The sequence below is a fragment of the Anas platyrhynchos genome, chromosome 3 (genome assembly GCF_047663525.1).
Source record: "Anas platyrhynchos isolate ZD024472 breed Pekin duck chromosome 3, IASCAAS_PekinDuck_T2T, whole genome shotgun sequence".
NCBI classification, from domain to species: domain Eukaryota; kingdom Metazoa; phylum Chordata; class Aves; order Anseriformes; family Anatidae; genus Anas; species Anas platyrhynchos.
This window is the reverse complement of record NC_092589.1, coordinates 116490735-116502662: the sequence shown is the minus strand read 5'-3', so window position 1 is coordinate 116502662 and position 11928 is coordinate 116490735. Positions and strand designations below refer to the sequence as shown.

Sequence of the window (11928 nt, the reverse complement as noted above, 5' to 3'; positions counted from 1 at the left end):
TAACCATACTCATGAATATTAATGAAAGAACGAAAAAAAAAAAAAAGGAAGAAAAAAAAAAGGATAGGAAAAAGATTTCATATAGACACATTAGAGGAATAAACAGAGCAAGCATCAATCATTTGTACCAGTTCATGTGCACACACATGTACAGACACCTTATTATTTTTCCCATTATTTAAAACCCACAGTCAGTCTGAACCAGACTTAAGAGGAAACTGGTAATCTGAAGTGATTTCTAAAGCAGGTTTTCATTTAGAAAGATAAGACAAAACTCTGACTGAGAAGCCAAATTTCCAATCCTGTATTCCTAACAGAGACTTGAACCCGTTTTTTTTTGTTTGTTTGTTTGTTTTGTTTCTTTGTTTGTTTGTTTTTTAATCAAGACTTAAAAATCCAATGAAATTCACACCACTTCTTCTAGAAGCAACACCAGAGGAAAAGAAAAAGGAAAAAGAAAAAAGAAAACTAAAAAACACACTGCAGGATGAGACAGAGTCTATGGATAAGTGCCTGCTGCCACAGTAGGATACACATGGCCTGTTCAAAGATGCCTTTGCAGGGAGCCAGGCCACAAATAAAAAAATAAAATAAAAAAAGAAAATAAAAAGACATGTGTGGGGTTGAATTGGCCACTTTTTTATTAAATAAACAATTGATCCAAATCAAGTAACTCTAAATCATTTAGGAGTTCTTTGTTGATCCTGACCAGAACTAATATGTGCAGATAACCTACACTTGGTCTTATAATTATCATTCCCTGCACGGCTACCACCCACCAGAAATCCCTTCTGTGTATCTCAGGAGGCAGGGGAGAAGATGAGAGGGAAGATAGGAAGGGACACAAACTGGAGGGACGATCTTTTTTCTCCAGCCAAGCATCTGGAGTGCAGATCCAAATGGCAGAGGAGGAGACCAGTCTCAGTGTTATGGGGCTGGCTCCCCCAGTCTGTGACTCCCACAGCATGTTGTGCCCAGCCTTGGATGCAGAGAAGGCTGGTAGAGTTGACAGAAGGTGAATAGAAAAGTCAGAAGGGTAAAATTCATCCTACCTTTGCTTACAGATTATAGTCAGATCTTTACTGCAACCTGATGACATTAAAGATGCTATTTCTAATTGAAATGATGATGCAACTTAAGAAAATCACAACAACTTTTGTCAGAGTCAGGAAATATCAAAATGGTAACACAGAAAGAATATTTTGACCAAAAGTCTTGCAAAGTTCTCCAATATCAGAAGGTGAGATTAGGGTTAAGTTATTTTGCTCCACAGTTCTTGCAGAATTTATGAAAGGTGGAGCTCTTTTTTTTTTTTTTTTTTTTTTTTTTTTCAGGACACTGCGTTGTAGCCACCTTAGAGAATACTTTTTTTTTTTTTTTTTTTTCTTAAAGATACAAAAAGTCACTACTCCATAAGACAGTCCTATGTGTCCTAACAGCAATAGAATTTTGGAAAATACATGGTGTTGCTAATGTAACTAAAATAACACCCATGAATTGCTGCTGTGTGGAAGAGGGAAGGGTTCGGGCCAAAAAAGCAAATGTCTGGGTTCACTAGAATGAAAGGCATGATAATAATAAGGATTACTATTAAATTATGTACATCCAACATGAAATATTTTTTGAATGGTGTCACTGTCTTGGAGGTGTATTCTGCTTTTCAGCTGGTGATCAGTCAGTGCCTAAAGATGAAGGTGGTGTCAAAATATGAAAAATTATTTCAAAGGAATTGTTTCCTGGAGACTTGATCCTTAAGGACTAGTTCCAGCCCTGAGGGTCCCGCAGATCTCAGCAGAGTTCCCGAGGCACCGTTGGCATCCCAGTGCTCTGTTAACCTTCTCTTGTGAGATTTATTGTGGGTTTACACACAAAATGATCCAGACACGATGCCTGTAGTAGGCTTATTTCCTATGGAGTAAAGGAAGGGAGAAAAAGCAAACAGCACAAGTTGTGTCATTTTTAAAACCAAAATGACAATCGGGATAGAGCAGAGAGAAACTTTGCAATAAAAGTTTCCGATTAAGAGTTCGGGCTTGCACCTCTCAAAAGGCTGGTGGGAAAAGAGTAACAACAACAGCAATAAACACAGTAGCAACAAAAAAATGTGGGATCCCAATGCCTGTGCCCACAGTGAGAATAAAAAATGCAAAGCCTGGGCCACCTCGCCTTTAATTTCCTAACTGCTGTTTTGTAAGGCTGTGTCATGCTTCTCAGTTCAAACACGCTTTGGCTCTTTATTATTCATGGGCCTTTTTCTCAGTCAGTGGTGTTGAATAATAAAACAGCCCAGGATCAAATGGGCCAATTCTCCACGCCTGACACCAACTGCTACTGTTCGCTGGGCTCTGCCAAGCGTTGCCTCTGATAATGAGTGGGATTTGGTTAAACAGTAAATTAATGAATAATGAAATATCCAGGTTGATCAGTTAGAGAGCACGCTTGCTTTGCCCCCGGCCAAACGCTCGGGGCAGAAATTACTCTCAAACGGCACTTGCCTGTGTGCTGGGCTGGATAACTATTTTACAGCCTATTGCTTGGCAGGATGTTGGGAAGCGGGGAGCTCGGGGAGGGAAAGCTCTTTCTCACCCCTCTAGAAAGGGACAAGGGGAAAAGGGGCTGGCTGGTGGCTGGATGTGCTCCCTCCCATGCTTTTCTCCCCTCTCCCAATTTCTGCAAGGAGTTAGAGCTGGGGATATCCCAACTTTGCAGCCCCTGACAAGCGTGGCCATCCCTCCTGGCAGGGAGAATTGTCATATTGCAGAAGGAGTCTCCCGGAGCCGGTCAGGTGTTTTTGGCGAATAAAAGAGGCTGCAAACGACACGGGCTGTGGCAGCTGCATAGGAACAGGGAGAGAAGGAGAAAGCAGACAGAAAGGAGGAAATAGCCCTGTCGCCTTCGTTCTCTGCACGGGGAGAGATAAGTAGCTGTAAAATATGTCCCGCAGGTCAGTAACACGAGTACGTATATGTACACACACTAGACGATATCTACAGCCAGAGGGAGAAAAGAAAAACCCTTTCTGACTTTCACAGCTATCCTCCAGGATTGCACAACGCCCCAGCCCTGTGTGTTTTTTGGGCTGCGGGTATTTCTACATTTGGGTGAGCAAACCGCTAATTATCACCTTTCATCCAGAAGAGAAATTCCATGTAACTAACTCCCTCCCTCCCTTTCTTTTTTTTTTTTTTGGATGATTCTCCTTTCCAAACAAACCCCAACTTCCCTAGCCAAGGCCAGAGCAGGGAGGGGGCAAGGAAAAAAACTGGAATAAAGAAAAAGAAAAATCTGTTTCAAAATGTGAGCTTACAGGTCGGAGCTTACAGGTCTCCCCCAACGAAAGTTCCTTTCTCTCATTTCATGTCACTCCTAAGTTAAAGTTTAAAGAAACCTTTGAAGCGTAAGGAAGAAGGAGGTCCCTACTACGCCTCGGCCATCGCCCCCGTCCTCCCCCGGCAGCTGCAGGGCGCAAGGAAAGCCCCCAGGCTCCGGCTGCAACGGCAAGGTCCCAGGAAAGTAAAACTGGAGGGGTTTAAGCGACAGTCAGAGCCTTGCCCAGCCTTCCTCCCTCGTCCGTCTGCTCGGGGTTTTGCGGGTGTAAGGCTGAGGGGAGGCAGCGGGGGGGCTGGCGTCTGGCCGGGGTAGGTTAAAGCCGGGCTTTGCTTTCCCAGGCGAACAAAACCATCTCCCACACTCACCGCCGAGCATTAACGTTTAAATCTAGAACTTTTCGTTTTGACATATTTCGCCTCTTTCCTTCCTGCTCTGATCTGAAATAGGTTTTAAAATTCGTCCTCTTTCCTCGAAAAGCATTGATCCGAAAAGGCTTTCCGTCCCCAGTATGTTTTTTTCCCACCACCCCTCTCCCCATTGTTACCAGTTATTGTAGGCTGATTTTCCATACAGAGCTGCAAACGGGCTACCCATTTCCCAACCCAAAATAAGATCTACTCTGAACTGAAATAAAGCAGCGTTAGTATAAAGGAAAGCGGGGTTTGCTCTTGTCCCGACCGCTGATTTGGGGACAGAACAGAGCTGGAGGGGTAAATAAAGGCAGCTCTCGGTTAACTCTGTGAGAGTTTTGCAGGAAAGAAGACTTCCAGGTGATGCTCTATGCACTAAGAGTGAGATCAGTTAGTCTTAGAGCTGATTTCATGAGACAAAAGATTATTATTTTTTTATTTTATTTTATTTTAAAGGATTTTTACAAGGCAGCGAAATGTCCATACCCATCTCATTCACCCTGGCGTTTAAGGGAGTCAAACTAAGTATGTAATTGCAGCTGTACCCACTGTTCTTTATTTGTCTCACTAATTTATCACCTGGAAAGAACCAAACGTTTCTGTTTTAAATGAGATGTTCTTCTCCACCTGTCCTCGCATGGTCCAGAAGAAGGATGCTCGTCCGCGCACACCGCTGTGGATTTAATAGCAGAAACAACCCCAGGCACAGCACCTCCCCACTCTGCGAAGCAGGAGGTCACACTGCACACCCGGGGTACCGCTTCAAAACACCTTGCCAAGGGTTAAACTTACTGTTTTCTTTATTTATTTATTGTCTTTGGGGCTTGGGGAATTATTTATTTGCCCCACCCGGGGGCAAAGCTGGAGTTGGGAGGTAAAAGGACTATTGCCTCTGAATATTCGGGTGAGAAATGCACACTCACACACACTTTTAATTTTCCTGTTGTTTGGGGGAAGCTCCGAAGTAATTGCTGTGATTTCATAATTGCGTGAGAGTCTGGTTTTTCCATCTTCCTGTTAAGGAGAGCATACAGACACTCTTAACTCGCAGTTCCCCAGAGGTTTCCTTTTCTCGGGGGTTTTGCAGAAGGACGACTTGCTGCAAGGGAAAGTCGGGCAGCCCTTGCTCCACTGCCCCGGGGCACAGGATCAGGCCCACGGCCCTTCTGGGATGCCCCAGAGTCAGAGGAATGTGCAGAAAGCAGAGCCCTGGGCTGAGTGGGGGAGAGTGCGGGGAGGACCGGACTTTTGCATTCCCGAAATCTATTCCAATGTTTTAATTCCGAAGACAAAACCAAGGAGCATTGCTTTTTTTTTTTTTTTTTTTTTTTTCCTATTAACTTATAACAGTGCGTAGTAGTGGGATTAAGAGCTTGATTCTGCACGATGCTGCGCAGCTACGCGCATTTTAGGGACACTCCATGTAACACAATATCCCGGTACAGCTGAGCACACACATCCAGCTACAGGGAAAAAATCTGTGTGGATGACTGTTTACGGGAGAGACAGAGAAAACAAAAGAATTCAGGGAATATATCGGTACTGGGGATTATTTAAGACATTTGACTAGTTCCATCATAGGGACACCAGATGTTATTTATGAGGTCTCATATAAATGTGGGCCATACCATGCAGGTAGGGAGGGGGAAAGGAGAAAACCAAAAGGAAGAAAGAAAAAGAGTTCAGCCCAAAGGGATGGAAGACAAAAATGATGTTTATGACTATATAAATCAAGGTGAAGTTTTGTAATGGAAACTAGAAGTACCTTGAGTTTAAAACAGAGACTGGGGCAAGGCAGAAGGGACAGAGAAAAGGTCCCCGCCGGTCACGACTGGGAAAGCAGATTATAACATCAGACTGGTGGGGAGGGGGAAATTTAATGAGATAGGTTACTGCTGCTATTCATTTATTTTTAACCTTAGCCGAGGGAGAAGCTCGAAAAGGGGAAAGACCGGGATGGGTAGAAAGATAGATAGATTAGATAGAGGAATAGACAGATAGATAGATAGATAGAATCTGATCTTGATTTGTTGGAGACCTTTAGGATAATGAAGTGGAGCACAGACCAGCAGGCATATTTCTTCTTTCCTGACCCCCTGTTCAGCCCCACTGGTGGGCGAGTTCCCCCCGCCGCTCCCCCAAACAGCGCTGGCTGTGAGCTGGAGGGAGAGGGAGGAGCAGGCGGCCCCGGGAGAGGCAAGGCACAGCGGCACCCGGAGCCCTACCTGTATTTACTATAAATATAGACGTATGTTCATTGGCTTTGCCATCTCAAGATTGCCCCTGGGAGGTTAGGAAACTGGGGTGAGCCCTTCTTCGTATCTTCGGGTCGCCCTTTAAAGGGAGCCCCCATTTCTACCAGCGGGTGCTTCTGCTGAGTTATAAAAGAGCTTTCCTCGCTCTTTTTTTTTTTTTTTTTTTTTCTCCACATAACTGTTGCACAGTTCTTGGACAGCAGAGAAACTTCCTGAGCCGCCCCTCTCGCCCCCCAAACACCCCTCCCAGACTCCTCTGGGAACTTCGCGAGCTGTTTTGAAAGGTTTCATGCAAAACATATGCTCTACTAAAAATAATATCATCGGCGCGATTAAAACAAAAGAAAACAAAACAACGCATAAAAGCATGCAGCCTTGCTTTTGGAAACCAGCTCCGATGTCGCTGCTCTTCCCAGCCCTCCCTGCCCGCGGGCATCCTTCACCCGACACCTGCCCGCAGCTGGGTCAGCCTTGAAGGGGGCTGGGGGATCCCCGATCCTCGCCCTGCAAAACTCTGGTAGGAAGAAGGAAAAGGGGGACTGGGATTCCTTTTTTTTTTTTTTTTTTTTCCTCCCCCCACCTCTTTTTACCCCTTACTCGGACCCCGGTAATCCCCTGCTTCCACCCACTCCCTCCATCCCGGGCCCCGCAAACTTGCTCCGGGCGCTTTTGCCATCACACCACGGACAGAAAGTAGGTCACGGCTGAGTCCAAGCCTGGCTGAAGCAGAGGCAAGCGAGCCTCGAAAGCTTCCCCATAAAACAGACTTTGGGGTCGTGGTTTGCAAGGCGTTTTTTATTATTATGCTGAGGAGGATTTATTATGGACACCTTGGGCGATCAGCTGAGGCGGCTCCTGTAGTCCAAGCTGGAAGGAGAGGGAGAAGGGAGGTAGTTTGGGAGATGGAGGTGGGGATGGATTTATTTTTTGCTATCCCCCCACCCCTTCTCCGAGAGAAATATTAAGTTGCAAAAACCGATCCGCTGCCTGCTCTGGCTCCCGCATTTCTCTGTCCTCCCTCTTCACTACCGCTCCCTCCCAAAACCACCAGGCAAACCTGAACCCAGCCAACTCTTCGGAGCGGGTATTTAACTAAAATAGTTCATCGCAGTAAATGCGATGCTTTAAACCGGCTTCCAGCCGCAGGGCTCCCTGTCTGTCTGAGCACACGTGTGTGTTTTTTCGCAGGGTGACCGTGCCGAGGGATAAACTGACAGTCCTTTCCAGCTCCGAAATGCGGAGGGGGGGGGGGGGGGGAAGGAGGAGAGGAGGAGAGGAGAGGGTGGAAAAGAATACTTCTTTCTATGACAGCAGCGAATAAATAAAAATAAATCCTGATGTGTCTGTCCCCCGCCTTTCTCTTTACCCAACTGCAGGGTAAATCCCGAGTCACTCCGGAGTGGCTCCGGGTTAGCCCTGGGGATTGGGATCTCCCCGGAGCTGTTCTTCATCAGTGCCGATTACAAACCCAAATAAAGCCGATTTGGGAAAGGAAGGGGGAGGAGGGATGTTTTGTTTTTTAATGTTTCCTTTTGATAATTAGTTGTTGCGACTGTAGACCTAAAGGTAGAAAATAATGCCGCGTTGTGAATACGAACATTATTCCCGATCTGTATATAAGAGTATATATATACATATATACACGCTCACAGTCACATATACATAAGTGAAACGTACAACAACAGTTACACAGCAATGGAACCGCGGAAATTAAATAATTAAAAAAAGAAAAAAAAAGTTTCCTGATATCGAAGACTTGTAATTATATATAACATTTTGATTTAATGGCTAATACTTTGAAAATGAAAATAATTTCATTTTTCTTTCTTATCTCTTAATTCAGCTAGTAAAGGCAAAATGAAACGAAGGATCACGTTAACATGACATGAGGTTTATTATAGGTCTGCTTAGAATGAAGAGGTAAGGATGGTAAAAATATGGACGCTTTGAGTCAGATAGAAATAAAATACCAACATTTCTGAGAAGCAATATTTATTGTCTTTTTTTTTTCTTTTTCTTTTTCTTTTTTTTTTTTTTTTTTTTATGTAGAGACATGTCCTGAATTTCCCCAAAGCCTATGTTGGGAAAATGAAGACTTCTTGGAGTTATAAGTAAATCCGTCTGCAGAATCGAAGCAGCACCAACATTCAAAAAAACTGAAGAGGAAAATACAACAAAACACAACAATCTCTTTTTTTATTCTTATTCTTATTATTTATGTAAATCAGGTCATCACTGGACAAGAAACCAATTTCTACCCATTACCATAACAGCTTGTCTATAAAGAACAGAAAAGATTCAGATAGGATACTATCTAGTCAGGCGGTTTTTTTGTCGGTTTTCTTTTTTCTTTTTTTTTTTTTTTCTTTTTTTCTTTTTGTTTTTAAATTCCCCCACCCATTCACAGAGGTATAGATTCACAGATAAATAACCCAAAAACTACTTGCTCGCCATATTTACACATTCCCGTTAAATTAAGCATAAATAAATATATACAAACTCAATACTGAATGCCTCTCCGCATTTCTTCTCAGGAAGAGTCGATAAACTGACATTTCTCACTGCATGGTCAGATTTTTCAAGAAGAGGAGGTGAAAGGGATCGTTTGGGGCATAGAAAGGAACAGTGTTTATATGACTTTTTTTTTTTCTTTCATCTTTCCAGTTTCTCAACTGCTTTTTCAGAGCTTTGCATTAGTTTGATTTTTCTCTCCTTATTTCTCGCTGGCACACAATGTTTTGTCTGTCTCGAAATGCTCAGGCGTTTGCCAATGTGTTTGGGGATATTTCCTTTTACTTTTTTTTCCTTTTTCCTTTGTATAAGAAAATATACTATTTGTAAAAAGCGTACGGTCTTTCACACGGGGAAGCCGGAGGGGTAGGGGCTTTTGGCCGGATCGATCTGGAAAGGCTTACGGCAGCTGAACAGAGCACCAATTTCTCCGAGAAACGTATTAAAACACAAGCCGAATAGGTCTGCGTGTTAAACCGGTCGGAAGGAGATGAGCAGGGGAAGGGAATAAGCCCTGGGGCAGAGCTAACGGTCTTAAAAACCATTCTCCCCCCACCCAGCCCCAAATGGAAATTGGAGGATTTGGGGGGAGGTTGGTCCGGGGACCGGGATGCAGAGGGACCTGAAACAACTTCTCACAGAGAATTTCTATTAGGTGGGACAAGACGCGACCCGATTTTAGAGAAATCGCTGGATTGGAAAAGGTTTCCCATAGAATGGGTTTCTTGTTTCCTTCACACCTTGTGTGAATAACAACCAGGAAAAAAAAAATAATAATAATAAAATAAGTCGAGGAGAGTACAAAAACAAAGACATTTCCAACGGAAAATAGAATTGTTATTAAAAAAAAAAAAAAAAAATGAAATAAAATTTACAGCAACCCACCTGTTTGGTTTGAAAACAAACTTTTCACAGTCTCTCCTCAAACTTTTCTCTTGAGTTAAAAAGCAAAGCTGCCGTGTTAATCCTCCTGTTTATTGATTTATGATCCCGAGGAAACCAAATCTTTTAATAACTCAATTATCAGATAAACGTCTGAGCTGCCCCGCCAACACAAGTAGTCAGGCTGGGAAAGTGCAGGGAAGCAGGAAAATGTTTTCCGGCGGGAGGCTGGAATTAGACTCGGGGGGAGACTTCCATCCTCAGCACCCACAGACACCAAGCACTGGATGAGTCTCTCTGGGACCAGCAGTGGGCTATGAGGAAGAGCAGAGGTGGATGGCTACGCTCCTACACCATGCTTTTCCCTCTTTGTTTTTAAAGCAGGAGCCTCAAGACTTTGTCTGCAGACCTTAAGGAGCATAAAACAAAACCAGAAAAAGGTGGGGGGAAGGTAGCCTCTCTGAAATCAATGGGGATTTTACATTTGACTTTCTTTTCATCTGAGCAAAGTACAGCCTGGCATTTACGGTTTATCTCTTCCAGGTAGGAGGCACAAGATGCAGATCCAAAGTCACCAGGAGTCAACTGAAACCCTCCCTTTGACATTACCAAGGTTTAGATCCTGCTCCAGGAGACCAAACCTGCACCTAGGGGACATTTAATCAGCAGCAGGATTGGGCCCTCACACGTGTGCAGATCTTTCCCTGAGAAGTAGTTCCCTCTTCCCATTAATTCACAGTTGTGGTGTGATGCTCTAGGTTGTCTTCCCCATTTAAAAGGAAGGAGCATCCCTAGCACCCCTCCCAAAAAAAGGAAGGGCCATCCTCAGCATCCCCCTGGACCTTCATTTGGAAGCTCATGGGTGACAGGGACAGGTCCCCCATGTCCCTGTGCATGCAGCTGGGGAGATGGAAGACTGAGCTCTGACTTGGGGTCTCCCCAGTGCCCAGGAGCACCTCCAGGCTGGGGATATTGGATGGTTTGAACCCACAGGCTCCTCACCAAGGCAAAGTGGTGTTCAACACTTTGAGATGGGTTTCAGTAAGTAGTTTCCATAGGTAGAGTAAGGAGATGTATTTTCAGGTGATGCCATTCATTCCTCCCCATACACACACGTCCTCTTTCCCTTCCTCATACATCCCCCTGCTGGGGTTTGCCCTGTGCTGGAACCCAGTGTCTCCTTCCCCAGGGGGCTGATGAAATGGGGATGGAGGGGAGTGATTGTCAAGGGGCAGGCTTTAGAGGGCCAGAGGCTGTTGCTCTTCAATTTGGGAGGCCCCAGCATGGATCCTGGTAGGGGATCAGTGTGGATTGTTGTGTTACATAGGTCTCACCTCCACCAGGGAAATTCCCAGGGACCTGCCGATTGCCAAACACACTGTTGGCTGCCAGGGACCTGCCTAAAGCTGACCAGAGACCAGGGCTGAAGGCCCCCTCCATGTCATCCCAGCAATCCCTAGACAAAGCCACCTGCCTCAGTTTCCCCTTGATGAGCACTCTGCCCCAGCAGGACCAAATTTACATGGATGAAGAGCATCTCTGAAAAGGTGGGTGCTCCCCAGGACTGATCAAGGCAGGACAGTCCCTGGGCTTCTCTTGCCACATGTCCAACCCACAGGCAGGGGACAAGGCCTGAGACCTCCACTTGCTGCCATCCCCCAGGAAGCTAAGGACATTATGGGTGGGAATCATGAGGTTCATTTGCTTTGCTTTAAAAATATTTTGTTGGAGGTTGAAGAGAGTATTGCTAAATGATTTCTCTCCCACCCACCCACTCTGGAAGGTATTTAGGAATGAAGCCAAGGCTAAGTTTTCTCTCTCCCCCCTTAGGAGTACAGGTGTGCCTGCCTGGGTTGGTAGCACTAGGTGCTGCAGAATTAACAGGGGTCCTGGGGGAGGACTGGCCCCACTGGAGTTTTGCCAGCTACTCCACGAGAGACAGGATTTACGCCCCTCTCCCCTCCCCCCAAACACAGAAACTGTTCTGACATGAGCAAAAAGATGTGTTAGTGAACAAATCCTGCCCCACTGAGAAATACATGCAATTACCCAATACTGCAGAATCCAAACAGAAATTCACATCCTTACACTTTAGCATTATTTTTACCATATAAGACAGAGAGAAAGATGAAAAGAGAAAAAGAAAAAAAAAAAAGAAAAAATGAAAAAAATCAGACTTCCCCTCCACCCCTCCCAAATCATAAGCATAAGACATCCTGTCACACACCAAACCACTAAGAAAAACATCGAAGTTAAGAAGTTTTCCCCCTACCACACCGACTCATTCCAAAGCAAGAGTCACAAGACATTCTTGAAAAGCTTTCTAAGAGAAACAGATTTCCTCAGACTTAGATGAGAAACCAGGATGTTCCCTGGCAAACCCTCCCCACTCCCGTCACGAGGAGCAAGCTCACATGGCAGCCCTTTCCTCCCTGGTTACAAACCCCTGGTGCCAAGCAAGTGCGGTAACATTCAACACAGCTCTTATTTTCTTTGCAATATTACACCTCGATTTCAACTTATAGTTTTTATCTCCTTCA

The 11928-nt window shown here is 44.8% G+C and overlaps 1 long non-coding RNA gene across 1 annotated transcript; it reads left to right on the top strand.

Moving 5' to 3' along the window:
* Positions 1-4338: 4338 nt before the first annotated feature.
* LOC119716584 (uncharacterized) lies at positions 4339-8599 on the top strand. Its single transcript, XR_005264863.2, has 3 exons — positions 4339-4494; positions 7839-7915; positions 8045-8599. It is a non-coding gene; the product is annotated as an uncharacterized lncRNA (long non-coding RNA).
* Positions 8600-11928: the final 3329 nt, after the last annotated feature.